The 16,759-nt window shown below is 36.5% G+C and overlaps 1 protein-coding gene across 9 annotated transcripts in view; it reads right to left on the bottom strand.

Annotated features, from left to right (window-relative positions):
- Positions 1-16,759, bottom strand: part of JADE3 (jade family PHD finger 3) — a 147,763-nt gene that overhangs the window by 28,802 nt on the left and 102,202 nt on the right. The window lies entirely within an intron of this gene.

Below are 16,759 nucleotides of genomic sequence, written 5' to 3'. Positions count from 1 at the left end.
GTGAAGTCAAATGCTCCCCCTTTCTACCCAAATGGGAGGATGGCAGATCCCTTTCTAGACAGCAAATGGTTCTACAAATTCAGTTTTGTCATAAGCTGTGAACACTGACTGCTAACGAAATGCTTCATTTACCCTCATGGCTCCTGGGCCCCTACTACCATTCATTCTAATAAAATGTTGCATTGTGTGTTCTTGGTACAACGGCCACCACGTTTATTTGGAAGTGGAAACCGAGGAAGGGGTGATACCTGCACAAAGGCACAACCAGATTCCATACCAAAGATCTATTTCAGCTCATGCTTTTCTGCCACAAAGGCAACACTGGATGGTGATAAAGAGTTCAGGCTCGAGAATCACACAAGGCTGTTTATTCTGCCACTCACTTGTACGGTGATCTTGGGCAATTACTTAGTTTCCATATTGGTTCAGTTTTCTTAGCTAGGGCTGACGATAATCATAAATTGTGATAAAATAATATCAAACTTTTAGGGCTATTAAGACAATTATATGAAATAAAATATATAAAGTGCTTAGCACAGTGTACAGCAAAAAAATAAATGTTTAATAATGCCGCTGTTGTTATAGTTCTTATTTTCACTGTTCATGTAGATAAGTTAAAGCCAAGAGGCCATGGGCTTACACAAACTTAAGGCATTACCCAACCATAAATGATAGTGATCATAAGCCTGAGCCAGAGTAATATGATGGCATGAAAGATTTATGATCTTCCATCAACTTCTTCAGCAGGGCTGAGCAAACCCGTATTTCCCCTCACCCCTTCTGACATTTAAGAGCTTAAGGCAAGGAAACCAAGCAAGGAAAGAAAAAGAAGTTTCTCATACCAATTACCTATTCTACAACCAATGTTTTAGGTACTGCATGAAGCATCAGAAAATATACCCAAGAGGGGCGGCCGGATGGTTCAGTTGGTTAGAGTGCGAGCTCTTAACAACAAGGTTGCCAGTTCAATTCCCGCATGAGATGGTGGGCTGCGCCCCCTGCAACTAAAGATTGCAAATGGCAACTGGACTTGGAGCTGAGCTGTGCCCTTCACAACTAGATTGAAGGACAACGACTGATGGGTCCTGGAAAAACACACTGTTTTTCCCCAATAAAAAAATTAAAAAAAAATAATTAAAAAAGAAAAAACACTTAATAAAAAGAAAACACACCCAAGAGGAAATTTGGATTATCATTCCCTGGCAATTGTAAAAAACAAGACAGAAACCCACAGATGTAATTTTCATTATTTTATGATGAAATATGTTTCTCTGTAAGACTTCTGGAGCGAGCTTCTTTACTCTAGAGTTACTATATATTTAGAAGGATTCATAAACATAAATGCATTCATATGAATACATATAAATATATAGGCAGTCTACTCTGTAAATACAGAGTAAATATTTCCTCCTAAGCATCCTTCTAAAAGCTTTTGATTCCAAACAATATATATTGAATAAAGCTAGTAACTATACACATTTGCACATATTATTTTTTCTACTATATGGAGTTTTTAAAGCCAAAGGCAACAAATATTTGAAGAAAAAACAGAACCCTATAATATTAATTGAAGCTAAAAATTTCGGAACTGCTGTAAGAGGCCTGCTTCCAATTGAAATGAACCCAACTGAAAAGGATAATACTCGTATATGAATTCTCCAGAGACTATCAGATTAAATATGCTGTGCTTTTTTGATGAATGGCGGATGAGGTAATTTTAGAATAATCTTTTCACGATTCATCTTCTTCTAAAAGGAAGAATATTCTGCTAACACCTCAATTGCCTCAAATTCTATGTGGAACAAGGTAGACTATAAATGTTTTTAAATTAAACTAGTAACGTTTATTAGATTTCTGGAAGAAAACGAAGGGCAGTATCTTTATAACCTTGGGATAGGAAAGGATAATTTTTAAATAAGACACAAAAGTCATTAACCATAAAGGAAGACATTGAAAAACGTTATCAACTATATATAACAAACTCTTACAAATTACAAAAAGACAGAACAACCAACTAAAAACTGGGCAAAAAACTTGAATAGACACTTGACAAAGCTATCCAGGGCAAGAAAACATTTTAAAGGTTCTGAACCTCATTAGTTATTACAGATTGAAAATTGAAATCAATCACTACTACCTACCAGAATGGCTGAACGTGAAGACTGGTAAAAAACTGACACTACTTAGCGGAGCAAACAGACCTCTCATATACTGCTAGTGGGAGTGTAATTGCCACTCTGGCAAACTATTTGGCAGCAGATATTATACCTGAACATACACATACCCTATGATCTAGAAAACCCATTCCCAGGAATATACTAAACAAAAAGTCCACATATATCTACCAAAAGATGCAGAAAAATGTTATTAGCATTTTTCATCATAGCTGAAAACTGGAAGCAACCCAAATATCTATCAAGAACAGAGCAGATAAATAACATGTGGTATAATCACACAACAGATCACGACACAGAAGTGAAGCTTAATGCTCTACTACCACATGCAACAGCACGGACGCATCTCACAGCCACAATGATGAACAAGATGAAGTTCAAAAACTGGTAAAACGATCACCTATGGTGACGAAGGTCAGTTAGTGGGTAGGAGCAGGAGGGCTTCTGGGGTGCTGGTAATGCTCTAGTTCTTGATCTGAGTGGCAGTGAAATGACAGTTAATTCATGAAAATTCACAGAGTTATATACAGTTATGCTTTGGTTACTTTTCCGTGTATATATTACAATTCGATGCAAAATTTATAATGATGATGATGGTATCTCATCTTTTAATATGTATATTTTCATATGTAACTAAAGATCTGAATCTAAGGACTGAGTCTAAAGATTATAGAGTGAATCAGTAACAGCAAAGGAAAGGAAACACATGGGTAAAAGGTAAAGTTAACACAACATACTCACAAGGAGAAATTCTTGTATTTATAACAAAAGAAGGGAAGGTGTATGAGAATTAGTGAAAAAACTATGACTCTGGAATTTAAAAATGCAGCTTTAATATCTTCAAGTACATATAACACTGTTACAGCTGAGGGGGAAAATCCCGGGATTATCCCTGGGTAATTTTATTCTCTGGCTATTATATACTAGGTATAACAGACACTCTTTGAATGGTCACCAGACCACTAACCAAATCAGCAAAAGCTCATAAACCTAGAGGTCTGAGCAATTTTGTTAGAATGATGCAGTAGGGTGCAGTTTCCAATTTGGATGTTTGAGTGTAAGTGAATGTTGTAATAACTATCTGGATCCACCTGCTGCTCCTCAAGGTAGGCTACCTACTTGCTACCTCTGCTCCATGTGAACTCTGCTGTGACGCTGAGAAGGCAATAAAAGGAAGCTGCGACCATTGATCTAAATGTTTGGCAGGTAGAAGACATACAGAAGAGGCCACATTGAGACTGGGAGGAGGGGTGGAGACATGGAACAAGCTGGTCCGACAGCTGCATGTAACCACTAAAAATCGGGAGAGACGCCACAGCAATCAGGCAAGAGAAAGAAATAAAAAGCATCCAAATTGGCAATGAAGAAGTTAAATTATCACTCTTTGCAGATGACATGATGCTATATATAGAAAACCCTAAAGACTCCACCAAAAAGCTATTAGAAACAATCAACGAATACAGTAAAGACGCTGGCTACAAAATCAACGTACAAAAGTCCATTGCATTCCTATATACTAACAATGAAATCTCAGAAAAAGACATACAAAAAACAATTCCTTTTGCAATTGCAGCAAAAAGAATAAAATACCTAGGAATAAACTTAACCAAGGATGTGAAAGACCTATATGCTGAAAACTATAAGACATTTTTAAAATAAATTAAAGAAGACACAAAGAAATGGAAAGACATTCCATGCTCATGGATTGGAAGAATCAACATAGTTAAAATGGCCATATTACCCAAAGCAAGACACAGATTTAATGCAATCCCCATCAAAATCCCAATGGCATTTTTAAAAGAAATAGAACAAAAAATCATCAGATTTGTTTGGAACCACAAAAGACCCTGAATAGCCAAAGCAATGTTAAGAAAAAAGAACAATAATGGAGGTATCACACTCCCTGACTTTAGCTTGTACTACAGGGCAACAATAATCAAAACAGCATGGTATTGGCAGAAAAACAGACACATAGACCAATGGAATAGAACTGAGAACCCAGAAACAAAACCACATAAATATGGACAGATAATTTTTGACAAAGAAGCAAAAAACATACAATGGAGAAAAGACAGCCTTTTCAATAAACAGTGCTGGCAGAATTGGAAAGCCACGGGCAAAAGAATGAAACTGTACTGCTATCTGTCACCATATACCAAAATTAATTCAAAATGGGTCAAAGACTTAAGCATAAGACCTGAAACACTAAACTGCATAGAAGAAAACATAGGTACTAAACTTATGGACCTTGGGTTCAAAGAGCGTTTTATGAATTTGACTCCAAAGGCAAGGGAAGTAAAAGCTAAAATAAATGAATGGGACGATATGAAACTTAAAAGCTTCTGCACAGCAAAAGAAACCATCGACAAAATAAAGAGGCCACCAACTCAATAGGAGAAGATTTTTGCAAACAGTGCCTCTGATAAAGGGCTAATATCCAAAATATACAAGGAACTTGTGAAACTCAACAACAAAAAAACAAACAACCCAATTGAAAAGTGGGCAGAGGACCTGAAGAGACATTTCTCCAAAGAGGACATACAAACGGCAAATAGACATATGAAAAAATGCTCAACACCACTAATCATCAGAGAAATACAAATAAAAACCACAATGAGATATCACCTCACCCCAGTCAGAATGGCTATCATCAGCAAGACAAATAGTAACAAGTGTTGGAGAGGCTGTGGAGAAAAAGGAACCCTCATACACTGTTGGTGGGAATGCAGACTGGTGCAGCCGTTATGGAAGGCAGTGTGGAGGTTCCTCAAAAAATTACGAATAGAATTGCCATATGACCCAGCAATCCCTCTCCTGGGTATCTACCCCAAAAATCTGAAAACATTTATACATAAAGACACGTGTGCTCCAATGTTCATTGCAGCTTTATTTACGGTGGACAAGACATGAAAACAACCAAAGTGTCCTTCGATAGATGAATGGATAAAGAAGTTGTGGTATATATACACAATGGAATACTATTCGGTGGTAAGAAAAGACGATATAGGAACATTTGTGACAACATGGATGGATCTTGAGATTATAATGCTAAGAAGGATTTCTTTAAGACAAAGGAAAAAAAAAGAAAAATATGAAATAATAATATGGCCATTACTACATATCTATCAACAATTACTTTAAATAGAAATCGGTTAAATCCTCCAATCAAAAGACATGGTGGCTGAATGGATAAGAAAACAAGATCCTGACAGATACTGCCTACAAGAGACTCATTTCAGATTGAAATACACACACAGACTGAAAGGGATGGAAAAAGATATTTAATGAAAATGGAAATAAACAAAAAAAGCAGGGGTAGCAATATTTTTATACCAGACAAAATAGACTGCAAAACAAAGGTTATAAGAAGAGACAAAGGAGGACCCAGTAATCCCACTTCTGGGTATTTATGTAAAGAAACCCAAAATGCTATTTCAAGGGAATTGTGCACCCATATGTTCATTGCAGCATTGTTTACAATGGCCGGGATGTGGAGGCAGCCTGGGTGTCCCTCGGTGGAAGAATGGATAAAGAGGTGATGGTACATATATGATTATACAATAGAATATTGCTCGGCCAGGGAAGGGAATGGGGTCTTGCCATCTGCAGCGGCATGGATGGACCTGGAGGGTGTTGTGCTGAGTGGAGTATGTCAGACAGAGGAAGACAGATGCAATGTGATTTTGCTTATATGTGGAATCTAAAGAACAAAATAAACAAGCAAACAATACAGAAATAAATTCATAGATACAGAGGACATTTTGATGGTTGCCAGATGGAAGGGGGGTTGGGGGGATCGGTGAAAAAGGGGAAGGGGAAGGGGTTAAGAAGTACAAACTGGGTGCTACACAGTAGTCATGGGGATGTAGGTTATAGCATAAGGAATATAGTCAATAATATTGTAATGACTATGCATGGTGTCAGATGGACACAGATGGTGTCGGGGTGAGAGGAGGGACTTGGGGGGCAGGGTGAAAAAGTGAAGGGATTACGAAGTACAAATTGGTAGTTACAAAACAGTCATGACGATGTAAAGTACAGCATAGGGACTACAGTCAATAATATGGTAATAACTATGTATACTGCCTGGTGGGTAATAGACGCGTCAGGGGCATCAATTCTTAAATTATATAAATGTCTAACCACTATGCTGTACACCTGAAATTAATATAAAATAATACTGAATGTCAAATGTAACTGAAAAAGGGGGGGGGGAATAAAGAAGAATAAGAGGTCCAAATTTCCAGGTATAAAACAAGTAAGTCATGGGGATGTAATGTACAGCACAGGGAATATAGTCAGTAATATTGTGAGAGCGTTGTATGGTGTCTGATGGTTGTTGGACTTAGGGTGATCACTTCTTTTGGCATATAAATGTTGAATAACTATGGTGTACACCTGAAACTAATATAATATTGCATGTTAGCTATACTTTAAGAAAAATCTTAAAAATATTTGGCAGTAGAGACTATTTTTCATTTCCTAATGAGCAGATTAGAATCATCTGTGAAGAGCACAGATCTTGCAAACACTAAAACATCATGGATTTTTTAAAGGCTGGAAATAAGTGTCTTAAAAGATCACTAAATAGGAACCCCTTGTTATCATTTCTCTAGGAGTCGTTTCCCAAGATACCCCTTATTAATCTTGCCACTCCAGGCTACCACTTCTCTACCAGACTCCATGACTCATCTATCAAACAGGACAATTATAACCTGTGACAGATGGTATTTTCAAAATCCCACACGCTCTTCTACAATGTGACTTTGCCACTCTCGCATCAAGTGGTAAAGGCTATTTCTCCTTCTCTTGAGTTGGGGAGGGCTTGTGACTGTTTTCACCGATAGAATATGGCAGAAGTGATGCTCTGAGAATTGCAACGCTGGCTTATAAAAGGGAATATAGCTTCTACCCCGTTTGCTGGAACATGTGCATGTGGGGAGCCCTGTGCCTAAGGCCTGTAAAAAGTCTGCCTATGCTGAGGCTGTCATGCTGTGAAGAAGCCAAACCACATGGAGAGGCCACATGCAGTCTTTATGACATCCCAGCCCAGGTGACAGACATGTTAGTAAATAAACCTGCAGATGATTCCACCCCCGAGCTACTGAGTCAACTCCAAACTTCAAGTCTTCTTAGATGAGGTCAGAGACATTGTAGAGCAGAGACGAAGCACCCCCACTGTGCCCTGCCTGATTTCCAGACCCACAGAATCCATGAATACAATAAAATAGTTGCTTGATGTTGCTAAGTTTGGGGGCAATAGTAAATGGAAAAACAACTTATACAGCAATAGTACTGGAAAAACAGTCAAAGGACTGCCTTAAACTTTAGATAAGTGTGTATATGAAAGTCTCTGTACACTGTGCTCTACTAATTCTCACAATTGAAAGCATGAACGGTAGGCTGCCGCTGCCTGAAATGGAATGGGAAAGGTGGTGTGGGAAGAGTAGGGCAAGGGGAGTAGGGGGAGGTGAGAGAGGCATGACGATCAAATACAGCAGTGAAGTGGGAGGCAGGTAGGCCTGTGCTCCCATTGATCATTAGTGGCTGTTCCTCCTTTGACTTACTGTATGAAATCCATATTATCTTTTGAAAGTAGAGCCAAGAGGGTCTCCTTTAATAGTGAATATGGGGTATGAGGGAATGAAGAATCAAAGATGACTAAGAATGTTGCCTGAAAGACTGAAAAGGCAGAGCTACAACAGAAAGGATGGATCTACCATCAATTAAACATGGAAAATTACACGTGGGACTAGTTTGGGAAGATCAGTAGTTCAGTTTGGGACCTTTAAGTCTGAGATGTCTATTGGACATCCAAGTGGAAATGCTGAACCGGTGGGTATATATTTGAGCCGGCAAGTTAGTGAAGCAAGTACTACTGTCCATAGCGCAGTTAGTCCAGTTTGTACATTCCAAAGAGAAATAGGGCCTGCCTGAAAATCTAATCATTCCCTCTCAGTATCATTAATGACTCAGAAGTATATGATGATATATTGTTAAGTGAAAAAAATCAAGAACATTCCCCTTTATTTATATATACACATACGATGTATATGTATGTATAAGCATATATACTACACAGTTAATGTTTTGTACTCTGATTATTTTTTTACAGAAGTCAATAATTCATCTATAGTTTTAAACACACATACACGTAGTAAATATTAACCATTAACCACTTCTGTGTCATACAACTTATAATGCACACTTCTTTTACCAAACATGAAGCATTGTTTTCCTTTCACTGGAAACTTACTGCAGTAGAAAATAATTTAAATATACAAATAAAAACCTGAAAAAACTATCTGAAGCTTATTTATTACTGACGAGAGTCAAAATCACCCAGTCTACCTAAAAATATATGTAATGGGGTCAACACCATCTTTATTTGTTGAACTTTCAAAAAATTCCTTGTGGGGGTGGCTGGTTAGCTCAGTTGGTTAGAGTGTGGTGCTAATAACACCAAGGTTGCTGGTTCGATTCCCATATGGGCCACTGTGAGCTGCGCCTTCCTTAAAAAAAAATTATTTGTGGCAGTGAACAAACTTATCTAAGTAGTTGTAACTTACAGAGCAAGCTGGCTCTGTGATTCTCTGCACCACACCCTTCAATCACCACATACACACACTACACTACAAGACAAGAGAACTGCACAAGGGATGATGGAACAGAGGGAAAATCCTAGTCTGAAGCCAAAACAAAAATTCTGAAAGGATTTGCTCCACCTACTCTATTGCATCTTTTTGTCCTTTTTAGTTATTATATCACCAATAGAGTAATTCTAGCACCCAAGGATCAGGTCAATTAATTTACAGATATCCAAAATCACTTCTAAGTCCATTAGGAAAGAAAATTCTGAAGTATTTTGACAATCTTGCAGTTTAGGTAATAAAAAGCAAGTGTTTAGTTTTATTTGCATTTAAGTTTTTCTAATGGATTAATTGTAGGTAATAAGACAATTCAAATATATACATTAAAATATTACTATTGTGATGGATTGATGATGGTCAGAAATCCTTTGATAGTTCTTCTGTCAAGAGGTAGGATCTATTTCCCTCCCGTTCAGTCTGGGAGCTCTGCAAATGTTCTAATTAAGTGCGGTGGAATATTGTGCCAGTTCCTGAGCCCAAGCCTTGAGACTAGCAGCTTCTACCTCTTATCTCTTGGAATGCTCTCTCCTGGAGCCCAGAGCTGCCATGCAAGAGGTCTGAGAGTGTTACAGTGGTGAATAAAATAAATAAGGTTCCTGTGCTCCTGTAGGTTTGAATTTGTAATGCCACTATTAAAGAGCAGCAGAGAAATGCTCTGTGCTCACCAAACCCTGTTTCCTTTTTTCATCTAAGCACACAGCAAGACTGCATTCCCCAGCCTCCTTTGCAGTTAGGTGGGCCATGTGAGTGAGTCCTGGCTTATGGCATATGGGTGGATAAACCACTTCAAAGTCTAGCTGCCTCCCCTTCCAAATCTACCTGCATAACCCTCTGCATTGTCTTTTATTTTCCTGCAGACTTGATTTAGAATTTTTGGGGTGGAGAAGGGAGTGGGAAAGGACCTAGTAGATAGAAGAGCCACTCAAAAAACGAAACCAAGGGGATCAAACATATGGTGATGGAAGGAGAACTGACTCTGAGTGGTGAACACACAATGGGATTTATAGATGATGTAATACACAACTGTACACCTGAAATCTATGTAACTTTACTAACAATTGCCATCCCAATAAACTTTAATAAATAAATAAAAAACACAGAAAAAAAACGAAACCAGACCAAACTAAAATAAAACAAACCCCTGAGTCCCTGAATGACTGACTACATGGGACAGAGATGACCCCCATCCCAAACCCACATTGGAAGGAGACATGTGCAAGAAACAAAACCTTCATTATGTTAAGATGCTGAGACTTTTGGGGATGTTTGTTACAGGAATTGGCCTATCTTGAGTAATACATAATGGTAAAGAATTGTTTCCCAATATTTTAACTTATGTAACTATTGTATTACATTAGAGTCATACTTAAATTTCTCTAACAGATTTATATTTTAGAATATTTTCTCCAGAGAAGTGAGTTTTCCATCAGTAGATAATAAAATAACTAACCAATTGGTTTTGATTTTAACAAACTAACCCAAAATAATATGTTAAAAGATTTTTGTTTTTACATTCTGACACTTTTCGTATGCTATTGTAAACCGCTATAACATTCTGTATTAAAAATCTTTTACACAGAATTAATAAACAATCATTTCTTCAAGTACATAAATGTTGTATAACTATGGTGTACACCTGAAACTAACATAATATTGTATGTTAGCTATATTTTAATAAAAATCTAAAAGGTTCTTTCCAAGGACCAAAACTAAATAAATAAATAAAAAGTTAAATGTTAAAAAAGAGAAATGCCATCATGCTTTCAATGCACAGTGATTTACAATTTTTAAAATTTGGAAGGCAGGAAGAATTTTTACAATTGAATAATTATTAACATTTCTTCTTTATATGAAAGCAATACACAATCACTGAAGATAAGTTTTAATTCTAAAAGCAATCATTACAAGGGTTTATTATGAAACATTTATATTAGCTTAGATTTGGCAGTTATGTCAGAAGAAAACACTTTAATTTGAAACTTTGAGAATACAGCTTTTTTCTTTTTTTATTTTTTTTATTTTTATGAGTTTACTTGAGCCAAATTCACGACATGTGCCAGGGAGCAAGATCTCAAATGCTCCCAAAGGTATTATCTTTCCACTTCAAAAACTGTTGAAATATTCTCAAGAGTGTAAATAACCAGTTACCAGACACCTCCTTAACATCTAGGAGTTTTGTGATCTATGCAAAAAACAACAAAGACATACAAAAAGAAACACTAACATAAAAAGTTATAAAATTAACCAATAAAAAGGAACATAAATGATGTTTTGTCATATAGTAGGGGGAAAAAGTATCATACTTGGACAGAGTCAAGCATAAAGTAGAAAACAGCTTCTTAGTTCAAAGTAGGGAAAACTTTAAAAAGTTACCTTGGTAGATTTGTGAAAGAGGGGATTTTAAGAATAATCCTAAAATTTATATGGAATCATAAAAGACCCCGAACAGTCACAACAATCTTGAGAAATAAGAACAAAGTGGGAGGTATAACACTACCTGACATCAAATCACACTACAAGGCTATGGCAATCAATACAGCAAAGTATTGGCATAAAAACAGACACATAGGCCAATGAAACAGAACAGACAGCCCAGATATAAATCCATGCCTATATGGTCAATTAATCTAATAACAATGGAAGCAAGAATTTACACTGGGGGTAAAGACAGTCTATTTAATAAATGGTTCTGGGAAAACTGGACAACACATGCAAAAAAATGAAATTGGACCACCTTCTTACGCCATAGACAAGAATAAATCCAAAATGGATTAAACACTTAAATGTAAGGCCCGAAACAATGAAACTCCTATTAGAAAATATAGGAAGTAAATTTGCAGACAATACCCTTAGTGATATTTTTACTGATATATCCCCTCTGGCAAGGGAAGCAAAAGAAAAAATAAACATGGGGGATTACATCAAACTAAAGAGTTTTTTCATAGCAAAGGAAATCATCAATAAAACAAAAGACAGCCTACTGAATGGGAGAAGATATTTGTCAATGTTACATCTGATAAGGGGCTTATATCCAAAATTTGTTACAAAAACTCATACAACACCGAAAAAACAAACACCCCAATTCAAAAATGGGCAGAGGACATGAAGAGACATTTCTCTAAAGAGGACATACAGATGGCCAACAGACATATGAAACGATGCTCAACATCACTAATCATTAGAGAAATGCAAATAAAAACCACAATGAGATACCATGTCACCCCAGTCAGAATGGCTATCATCAATAAATCAACAAACAACAAGTGCTGGCGAGGATGTGGAGAAAAGGGAACCCTCGTGCACTGTTGGTGGGATTGCAGATTGGTGCAGCCACTATGGAAAACAGTATGGAGGTTCCTCAGAAAATTGAAAATGGAACTATCTTATGACCCATCAATTCCACTCCTAGGTATCTACGCAAAGAAACCCAAAGCACTGATTCGAAAAAATATATGCACCCCGATGTTTATTGCAGCACTGTTCACATAGCCAAGATATGTAAACAACAAAATGCCCATCAGTAGATGACTGGATTAAGAAACTGTGGTACATTTATACAATGGAGTATTACTCTGCCATAAAAAATGATGGAATCTTACCATTTGCAACAACATGGACGGACCTAGAGAATATTATGCTAAGTGAAATAAGTTCTGACAGAGAAAGACAAATACCAAATGATCTCACTTATATGTGGAATCTAAAAAACAGAATAAACGAACAAACAAAACAGAAATAGATTCAGAGATTCAGGGGGAAAAAAAAGGATGGTTGCTAGATGGGAGGGGTGGGGATGGGGGAGAAGGTGAAGGGATTAGAAAGTACAGATTGGTAGTCACAATATAGTCATAGGGACATCAAATACAGTATGGGGAATATAACCAACAATGTTGTAAAGATCACGTAGGGTGCCAGATGGGCACAGGACTTATCAGGGGGATTACTTCATAGACTGTGTAGATGCCTGACCACTGTGCTGTACACCTGAAGCTAAAGTACAATATTGAACGTCAACTATAATTAAATATATACAGAGGGTATCAAAGAAATGTATACACATTTTAAGAAAGGAAAAAACTGTATTAAAATTGTAATACTCAATATATACCAATCACAAAAGATGAACGCAAGTCACGTTTGACTTCTGCAATTACAAGAGGTGCTCAAAATGGTTACCATCAGTGTAATTTTAATACAACTTTTTTCCTTTCTTAAAATGTGTATCCAGTTTTTTTGAGATATATATGTTTGGTCACGGGATGTAAAGTACAACATAGGGAATAGTCAATGTTTTTTTAACAGCTATATACGATGTTGGAGGGGTAGTAGATGGGGGGGTTATCACTTTGGGAGGGGTGTAAATGTCTAACTATTATAGTGTTTTGTACACCTGAAACTAATAAAAAAAAAATAGTAGTTACACTTTTGTAAGAAAAAATAGAACTGGGATTTCTTGGTGATTCAAGAACTATGTTTTCTTCCATAGCAGCCTGGTTTATAAGGTACTCATGGAACCCAGGTGGATGGGGTTAGGGTATATAGTGTCTATGACTTTCTAAAAGTAAGCTGCTCAACAAATGAAGCTGGGACACCTGGATATTCCCATGCAAAAGAATGAAGTTGACCCCGAACACCTCACACCATATACAAACATTAACTCAAATAGATCAAAGACCCAAGTATAAGAAACAAAACTATAAAATTCTTAAAAAAAATAGATGTAAAGTTTCATGATCTTGGTTTAGGCGATGATTTCTTAGACCTGACACCAAAAGGACAAGCAACCAAAGGAAAAAATAGAAAAGCTGAATTTCATAAAAATTAAAAAATTTTGTGCCTCAAAGGACGCCACCAAGAAAGTGAAAAGGCAATTCACAGAACAGGAGACAATGTTTTAAAATCATGTATCTGATAAGAGACTTGTATCCAGAATATGTAAAGAACTTTGACAACTCAGCAATAAAAAGACAGCCCAATTTTCAAAGTGGGCAAAAGACCTGAATAATTTCTCCAAATACACACACACACACACACACACACACACACACACACACACACTGGGGTGCCAAAAAAATGTATACAAATGGACACTGGTCGACGTTGCTCAAGCAGTAGTTTGCCATACTCACAAGTGTCTGGACGCTGATGGTAACCACTTTGAGCACCTCTTGGTTTTTTTTGTGTTTTTTTTTTGCAGAAGTCAAATGTGACTTGTATTCATCTTTTGTTATCGGTATTTATTGAGTATTACAATTTTAATAGTTTTCCTTTCTTAATATGTGTATACATTTTTTTGGAATATATATATATATATATATATATATATATATAATTATATTATATATATATATAATTATGGAGATATGGAATTCAGGAATGCACCATATAAAAATGGGACATTCTGGAACTGATGATCAGGGGACTTTGTCATCCTATTCACTGAAGAGTCAGATTTTCAGCAACCACGGGCATCCATTCCAAAGTGAATGCGATGGAACATAAAGTGAACTGATGATTGTGCTTTTATCAGTATAGTACAATACAATGCAAATTTGTGTTTTCTATGAATTCTTTAAGGGTTTTACTCTATGCGTTGTCATCTGTCCAGACCCCACTAACAGTTTGTTTGCCATACATCCAACTTTACCAATTATCTCCGTGCTACTTTTTCAAGCCTCAGATCATGACCAGACCAATGCCACATATTTTGTGCTTCTGTTATGGCAACACCCTATTTCTAGGTACAAATGCCTGTACCCATTATTTATTGCTGCATAACAAACTATTCTGAAACTTAGCATCTTCAAATAACAATTATCTACCATTTTTTTGCAAATTTGTGAGTTGGCAGAGCCATCTCTTGCTGGTCTTGCTTTAGGATCATTCATGAAACTGTAATCATATGGTGGGAATCCAGGGAAAAGAGTTTACCTAGGGCAGTGGGGCCTCTTGATCAACATATTCTTTTTTTTCGTTGTTTTGCGGGGGTGTTCTTTATGGCATGGTGGTCTCATGATTCAAAGAAGGCAAGCCTCCATGTGCAAGTGCTTAATCAAGCCTTTGTTTTGCATCATTTTTGCTGATGTCACATTGGACAATACCAGTTCAGAATTGTTGTGTGAGGGTTATACATAAGGGCACAGAGAGCAGGAGGCAAGATTCTTTGGCGGGGGGTACTACTATAACGATCAACCTCAAAAGGAAGAAGTACAATTATTTTTATTTACAGATGACATGATTGTGTACACAGAAAACCTTAAAGAACTTACAAACTACTGCAATTAATAAGTGAATTTATCCAAGTAATGGGATACTAGGTCAATGGATATATTTGTAGTATTTCTACAAAGTAAAAGGAAACAACTGCAAACTAAAATAAAAAAAAATATTTACAATAGCATTAAAACACCACAGCGACCTAGGTATGAATTTAATGAAAAAAATGTTAAAGATATCTAACAAAAAACTATAAATAATCACAAAGAAATATTAAGGAAACCAATAAATAAAAAATACCAAGTTTATGGATTAGAAAATTAAAAAGAAAGAAAGAAAGAAAGAAAGAAAGAAAGAAAGAAAGAAAGAAAGAAAGAAAGAAAGAAGTGAACAACTGAGATGATACACTTTGGCTGTCTGAACAGTAGCATTTCACAGGAAGAGAAAAAAAGATCAATCTTGTATTTTCTGACCACATAAAGGGTTCTTCTTTTTGTAATAAAGCAGAAAAGCTCTCTTTCAAAACAAATATACAAATGGCTAATAAGCACATGAAGAAGAGATGCTCAACGTCATTAGCCATCAGGCAAATGCAAATCAAAACCACAATGAGATACACTTCATACCCACTAAGATGGCTATTATCAACAAGTGAGGTGAACATATGGAGAAAATGGAACCCTGTCATACATGGCCAGTAAGAATACAAAATATTGCAGATGCTGTGGAAAACAATTTAATGATTCCTCAAAATGGTAGAGATACGGTTAACATGTGACCCAGTAATTCAACTCCTAGGTATATACCTGAGAGAAAAGAAAACATATGTCCACTCAAAAACTTGTACAAGAACGTCCATAGCATCATTATTCATAATTGCCAAAACATGGAAACAACCCAAACATCTATCAACTGATGAACAGATTAACAAAATGTGGTATACTCATAGAATGGAATATTATTTGGCCATAAAAAGTAACAAAATACTGGTAAGTATTATAACATGGACAAACTTTGAAAACATTATGCTGAGTAAAGGAAGTCAGTTTCAAATGGACACATGCTGTATGATTCCATTTATGCGATGTCCAGAATAGGCAAATCCATAGGGACAGAAAGCAGATTAGTGGCTGTTATAAACTGACGTGTGTCTTCCCAGAATTCATAGGCTGAAGCCCTATTTGGAGATGGGGCCCGTAAGAATTAAGGGAAGTCACAAGTGTGGGGACCTACTCTGATAGGGTTGTTGTCCTTATAAGAAGAGGAAGAGAAAAAAAAGAAGAGCAAGACACCAAATAGATCTCTCCCTCTTAATGCACAGAGGAAAGGCCCTGTGAGGATACAGAGAGAAGGTGGCCATCTACAAGCCAGGAAGAGAGGCTTCACTGGACACCAACCCTGACAGCAACTTGATCTTGAACTTCTTGCCTTCAAATTGGAATTACATAGTGGTGATAGTTTCATGACTCTGTGAATATACTAAAAACCACCACACAACTTAAAAGGGTGAATTTTATGGTATGTGAATTCTATTTTGATAAAAAAATATTTATTAATTATATCCCAATGTTGAAAAATCTAAAAAAAATGGAAAGCTGCACATTTATAAAAGCCCATGGTGGTTATGTGACAAACTTAGAACTTGACCTGACTGAGGAACTTAGTGAAATCCTCCTACCTCCCACTTTTTTTTATTGGTTTCAGATATACAAAACAATA

This window comes from Rhinolophus sinicus, chromosome X (genome assembly GCF_036562045.2).
Source record: "Rhinolophus sinicus isolate RSC01 chromosome X, ASM3656204v1, whole genome shotgun sequence".
Taxonomy (NCBI): domain Eukaryota; kingdom Metazoa; phylum Chordata; class Mammalia; order Chiroptera; family Rhinolophidae; genus Rhinolophus; species Rhinolophus sinicus.
This window is presented reverse-complemented; position numbering and strand designations above follow the sequence as displayed.